Here is a 7,472-nt window from a genome sequence, read left to right as displayed (position 1 = left end):
CTCTAAGTGATTACGTGATCCATATCAACTACACCATGTCCGATCATCACATGAGATGGAGTAGTTTCAACGGTGAACATCAATATGTTGATCATATCTACTATATGATTCACGCTCGACTTTTTGGTCTCCGTGTTCCGAGGCCATATCTGTTATATGCTAGGCTCGTCAAGTTTAACCTGAGTATTCCGCGTGTACAACTGTTTTGTACCCGTTGTATTTGAACGTAGAGCCTATCACACCCGATCATCATGTGGTGTCTCAGCACGAAGAACTTTCACAACGGAGCATACTCAGGGAGAACACTTTTACTATGATAATTTAGTGAGGGATCATCTTATAATGCTACCATCAATCAAAGCAAGATAAGATGCATAAAAGATAAACATCACATGCAATCAATATAAGTGATATGATATGGCCATCATCATCTTGTGCTTGTGATCTCCATATTCGAAGCACCGTCATGATCACCATTGTCACCGGCGCGACACCTTGATCTCCATCGTAGCATCGTTGTCGTCTCACCAATCTTATGCTTCTACGACTATCGCTACCGCTTAGTGATAAAGTAAAGCATTACAGGGCGATTGCATTGCATACAATAAAGCGACAACCATATGGCTCCTGCCAGTTGCGGATAACTCTGTTACAAAACATGATCATCTCATACAATAAAACATAGCATCACGTCTTGACCATATCAGATCACAACATGCCCTGCCAAAACAAGTTAGACGTCCTTTACTTTGTTGTTGCAAATTTTACGTGGCTGCCACGGGCTGAGCAAGAACCGTTCTTACCTAGGCATCAAAACCTCAACGATAGTTCGTCAAGTTAGTGCTGTTTTAACCTTCACAAGGACCGGGCGTAGCCACACTCGGTTCAACTAAAGTTGGAGAAACTGACACCCGCCAGCCACCTATGTGCAAAGCACGTTGGTAGAACCAGTCTCGCGTAAGCGTACACGTAATGTCGGTCCGGGCCGCTTCATCCAACAATACCGCCGAACCAAAGTATGACATGCTGGTAAGCAGTATGACTTATATCGCCCACAACTCACTTGTGTTCTACTTGTGCATATGACATCTACGCATAAAACCTGGCTCAGATGCCACTGTTGGGGAACGTAGTAATTTTAAAAAAAATCCTACGCACACGCAAGATCATGGTGATGCATAGCAACGAGAGGGGAGAGTGTTGTCCACGTACACTCGTAGACCGATAGCGGAAGCGTTATAACAACGTGGTTAATGTAGTCGTACGTCTTCACGGCCCGACCGATCAAGCACCGAAAGTACGGCACCTCCAAGTTCTAGCACACGTTCAGCTCAATGACGATCCCCGGACTCCGATCCAGCAAAGTGTCGGGGAAGAGTTCTGTCAGCACGACGGCGTGGTGACGATCTTGATGCTCCACCGTCGCAGGGCTTCGCCTAAGCACCGCTACAGTATTATCGAGGTGGACTATGGTGGAGGGGGGCACCGCACACGGCTAAGAGATCCAAGGGATCAATTGTTGTGTCTATGGGGTGCCCCCCTCCTCCGTATATAAAGGAGTGGAGGAGGGGGCCGGCCAAGGGGGGTGGCGCGCCCAAGGGGGGAGTCCAATTCCCACCGGGAGTAGGACTCCCCTTTTTCCTATTAGGAGTAGGAGAGAGAAGGAAGAGGAAGGAGGAAGGAAGGAAAGGGGGGGGGGGTCGGCCCCACTCCTAATTCGGATTGGGCTTGGGGGGGCGCGCCCCCTCCCTTGCTCCTTTCCCCTCCTTTCCACTAAGGCCCAATAAGGCCCATATACCTCCCGGGGGGTTCCGATAACCTCCCAGTGATTCGGTATTGTCCCAATCTCACCCGAAACCTTTCCGGTGTCCAAATATAGTCGTCCAATATATCGATCTTTATGTCTCGACCATTTCGAGACTCCTCGTCAAGTTCGTGATCATATCCGGGACTCCGAACAACCTTCGGTACATCAAAATATATAAACTCATAATGAAAGTGTCATCATGACGTTAAGCGTGCGGACCCTACGGGTTCGAGAACAATGTAGACATGACAGAGACACGTCTCCGGTCAATAACCAAGAGCGGAACCTGGATGCTCATATTGGCTCCCACATATTCTACGAAGATCTTTATCGGTCAGACCGCATAACAACATACGTTGTTCCCTTTGTCATTGGTATGTTACTTGCCCGAGATTCGATCGTCGGTATCTCAATACCTAGTTCAATCTCGTTACCGGCAAGTCTCTTTACTCGTTCCGTATTACATCATCTCACAACTAACTCATTAGTTGCAATGCTTGTAAGGCTTAAGTGATGTGCATTACCGAGAGGGCCCAGAGATACCTCTCCGACAATCGGACTGACAAATCCTAATCTCGAAATACGCCAACCCAACATGTACCTTTGGAGACACCTGTAGAGCTCCTTTATAATCACCCAGTTACGTTGTGACGGTTGGTAGCACACAAAGTGTTCCTCCGGTAAATGGGAGTTGCATAATCTCATAGTCATAGGAACATGTATAAGTCATGAAGAAAGCAATAGCAATATACTAAACGATCGTGTGCTAAGCTAACGGAATGGGTCATGTCAATCACATCATTCTCCTAATGATGTGATCCCGTTAATCAAATGACAACACATGTCTATGGTTAGGAAACATAACCATCTTTGATCAACAAGCTAGTCAAGTAGAGGCATACTAGTGACACTCTGTTTGTCTATGTATTCACACATGTATTATGTTACCGGTTAATACAATTCTAGCATGAATAATAAACATTTATCATGATATAAGGAAATAAATAATAACTTCATTATTGCCTCTAGGGCATATTTCCTTCATACACATCTTCGGCCAAGAACCCATGTAAAAAAGGCATTGCTCACATAAATTTGTCGGAGGCTCCAACCACGAGACACAACAAGTGATACAACCAAGCGAACCGTGGCAAGATTCACCACCGGACTAAAAGCATCTCCATAGTCAATCTCGTGTTGTTGAGTGAAACCGCGAGCAACAAGACGAGCTTTGTGCTTATCAACAGACCCATCCGGATGATGATTGATTTTGAAAATCCGCTTGCAGCCCACAATATTGACACCAGGTGGCCGACACCAACACCTAGGTATTAGTGTGACGGAGAGTAGCAAACTCCTCAGACGTGGCGGTGCGCTAGGCAGGTTCACCCAAGGCATCACGGTGGGAAACCGGTGCGGCGAAGAAGGTACGGCGACGAGAATCATACCGAACCGTGCCATCGGTGTAAGACTTCTCCTTGTGCATATGATCACGTTGCCGTGTAACTATAGCGTGCCCCGGAACTGCAGCGCCGGTAGAAGGAGACAACGGCGATGAGGGCTCGGCCAAAGGTGTCGCGACTGAGGGGGGCTCAGCGACAGGCGGCACGGGCCGAGGGATGACTGTGGGCTGGGACGGCCCAGGCGAAGGTGGCGACCCGGGTGACGCACCGGGCGAGGGTGGCGACCCCGGCTCGACAGGCAAGGGCGGCGGCCCGGGTGACGCACCGGGCGAGGATGGCGACCCAGTTGCGTCCGCGGGCTCGCCAGCTGGTGGAGTCACCGCGCCCACATCGGGCAGCGAGACATGCACGTCGAGCACGTCAAGAGCCGGTGAAGCAGCAATCAGTACATGAGGAGAACAGAAAGCAACATCGCCTGTAGAGGACAAGTTAGGTGACAAATAGGAAAAGTCATATTTACGCACATGGACATCCTAAACCGGTTCATCGGACGGAAAAGTGATGACATGTTCAAGGGAAGCAGGATCAACCGAGACGCCAGTGTTGGAGTAAGGAAACACAGTCTCATCAAAAACAACGTCATGAGGGATGTATATCGTACCTGTGGTACGGTCAAGACACTTATAACCCTTATGCAGAGGACTATAGCCAAGGAAAACACACATCTTGGAACGGAACTCAAGCTTGTGAGCATTGTACTTGCGAAGGCTAGGCCAGCAAGCACACCCGAAAATCCGAAGGGAGGAGTAGTTGGGCTGAACATGGTACAAACGGAACAAAGAGGTGTCCTTATTGTGAACCGGAGTGGGCATACGGTTGATGAGGTAACATGCCGTAAGAAAATCCTCATCCCAAAACCGAAGTGGGGAAGAAGAGTGCGCAAGCAAGGCTAGACCAGTTTCTACCAAATGACGGTGTTTGCGCTCGGCAATACCGTTCTGCTGAGAGGTATGTGGACAGGACACACGGTGAGAGATGCCCGTGTGCTGAAAATATCGATGGAGTTTGTGGTATTCACCACCCCAGTCGGACTGAACGGCCTTGATTTTACAATCCAAAAGGCGTTCGACATGAGCCTGAAAGTTGTAGAAAACTTGCTCAACATTAGACACTTGTGTTTGAGTAAATAAATCGAGGTAAAATGCGTGTAGTCATCAATAAAGCTAACATAAAACTTGTACCCTCCCGATGAAGCAATAGCGGGACCCCAAACATCTGAATGTATTAATTGGAGAGGTATAATAGTGACATGAGACGAAGTAGAATAAGGTAGTTGATGACTCTTAGCACACTGACATGCATCACAAACTAAGGATGAATTATTTGAACTAGAACACGGAAGTTCATGACTCTGAACAATGGAAGTGACCACATTATTTGTAGGATGACCAAGACGCTGATGCCATTGCGACGACGAAACTCTAACACCGGAGGAGGCATGGCGAGACGATGAAGATGACGCACGAGCGAAGGGGATCGGATAGACCCCCCGTAACTTCTACCGTGAAGGATGACACGCCTGGTTGATTTGTCCTTAACAAAGAAAAACGACGGTGAAATTCAGCGAACACGTCATTATCACAAAGAAGACGATAAACGGAGAGAAGATGCTGGCTGGTGTGTGGAACATGAAGAATGTTACGCATTTTAAGAGATGAACCGGGTAAACGCGAATGTGTCAAATAGACAAACCTGCACCATTGGCCACCTGAACCTGATCCTTGCTGTCATAGCGCTCGTGAACCTGAAGGCGCTCAACATCATTAGTCAAGTGATCCGCAGCCCTGGTATCCAGCACCCAAGGAAAATTGACGGTGTTGGTGGAGGCCGAGTTGGCGGAGCGGGAGTTGTGATCCTGATCATAGCGCTTGCGGTAGTCGTCGGCTTCATGGCCCTAGTTCTTGCAAATTTGGCATCGGGGACGCCAGCTAGTGCGATGGCCACCTCCTCCGCCGTTGTTGCCGGCGTTGCCCCCTCCACCTTGCCGGCCATTGCCGGCTTAACCAATGTTGTGGTCACGGCCGCCGGTGTTGCCGTCATTACCTCCCTGGCGGCCCTGCCCTGGCTGGCTGTGTCCATCAGCCCCCCCCCCTTGGGAGAGATATGGATCGGAGTAGGGCGCGCGTCCGCCCGCGCCATATGAGCTCGAACAGGTGACGGCGTTCGCGGAGGGAGACCACCCCTCCACCGCACTCTGTTGTGCCTGCAGCGCCTCGAAGGACAGAACCAGTGAGTAAAAGCTGGAGTAGGGCATGGGTGCGTTAGTCACGCCCAAGGAGGCGGCGATGAGTTGTAGGCGGAGCCAAGTCCGGTGAGGATGTGGTCAATAAGCTCATCATCGTGGATCGGGGAGTCGCCGGCGGCCATAGTGTCGGCCAGTGCCTTCATCTTGTGCATGTATTCTGCCGCGGACAGCTCGTCCTTCCGTAGCGACTGAAATTGGCGGCGGATATGGCGAACATTGGCGCGACTCTAAGCGCCGAACATGGCGGTGACGGCGGTCCACACCGCAGCGCCGACTCGTGGCCAATGAGTTGGCACGCAATGTCCTCATCCATGAAGGTGAGAAGAAACCCCTTGACCCGCTGATCTTGAACCCACCATTGGTGGTACTCCGGGTTGGTGACGGTGGTGGCGGCGTCGCCGGTACCGACCGCAAGTGTACGATTTGGTGCTGCCGAGGTGCCATTGAGGTGTCCATGGAGGTTGGCCCCGGCGAGGATGGTACTGGTGATGCCCCCCATAGCATGAAGTTGTGGCGGCCGAGGCGGACGGAGATCGTTGGGACGGCGATCGCGGCGGGGATCGTGGCAACGGGGGACGAGACGAGTGCACCCGCAGTTTGGGCAACAGACATGGCGGAGGACGACATTGCAGCAGGGACGTGGAGAAGAACATCACGCGGCGGCGGCTGAGGAACTCGCGACGGCGACGCGTATGATGCAGCGCGCGGCGGCAGCGGACGGGCCAAGCTAGCTAGTTAGCAAGCAAGCAGCTGGATGCATTCCTGCGTATAGCTAGCTAGCAAGCAGCGGCGGCGACGTAGCTAGCTAGCAAGCGGCGGCGGCGATGTGGAAGATGGGATCGGGCGGCGGCACGAGGGACGTGCGGCGGCGGCCCGACCTGGCTGATACCAAGTTAAACACAGGGTTTAGGGTTTTGCGTGGATGGTTGACATCCAGTCTCACGTCTCAATATATAGATGATCATAATACAGTTACATATGTATACAAATACATGTACAAGTACAATATACCAGACCCTATATTTTACATGCACAATTGGAAATCAAATACCCGAGCGTGTCGTTTCTTCTCTCTTCCCTAAACTCTTTCTGAACCGCCCTATTTTTAACGACCTCCTGATTTACAGTTACTGCAAATAGACAACTCATAACAAAAACATGCAAATAGTCAGTCACTACTCACTACTAGAATTTCATTGTACGCCGAGTGCCTGGCTCTTCGCTGAGAACCAAACCACGGACACTCGGCAAAGCAAAGTAAGCCGACAGGGTAACTTGGCAATAGATGCCGCACGACAAACACCGATATTTGCCGATACAATGCGAGAAAAACACACTCAGCAAAAGGTTCAAACTGGCAAACAATCTTTTTGCTGAGAGCCAAACAGTGACCACATGGCAAAGTGGAGCCATGCGGAAAGTCTGCCAGTGGTTAACGGCTTGGTGACGGTGGCACTGCTTTGCCAAGAGCCCGTGACTTGGCTCTCGGCGTTGTTGCCTTGCGTTATTAATTTGGACTTTTTCATCTATGTGAGAGATGAGTTTAGTCCCACCTCACTTATGGACGAGCGTTGGACTGGGTTAAATAGTCAGATAGTCCAGAAGCAGTAAGTTTCGGTCTTCATTACACTCTTATTAAGAAGATAGACTATTACTGTGAATCTTCACCTGTTCCGGGCGAAGATGATTCATAGTGATAGTCCATATTCCTAATGATGGATGCCGACGCTTATTATTAATTCAGTTAATTGTTTTTTGACTTTTAGTTTGTGTGAGAGCAATGATCCTTGGACTTTTTAAATCAATGGTTTGTGAAGGAAGTGTGTGTCATGTTGCTTCGTTGGACTCAAAATTTCTCGTGCTCTCAAAGGAGGCCTTGTGCAGATAAGGGAGGGGTAGGCCCCGCCGTCGGGGGGCGAAATTACCTTGGCGGCATGCCTGATCCAACCGTTTAAAT

This window comes from Triticum dicoccoides, chromosome 2B (genome assembly GCF_002162155.2).
Source record: "Triticum dicoccoides isolate Atlit2015 ecotype Zavitan chromosome 2B, WEW_v2.0, whole genome shotgun sequence".
Classification (NCBI taxonomy): domain Eukaryota; kingdom Viridiplantae; phylum Streptophyta; class Magnoliopsida; order Poales; family Poaceae; genus Triticum; species Triticum dicoccoides.
This window is presented reverse-complemented; position numbering follows the sequence as displayed.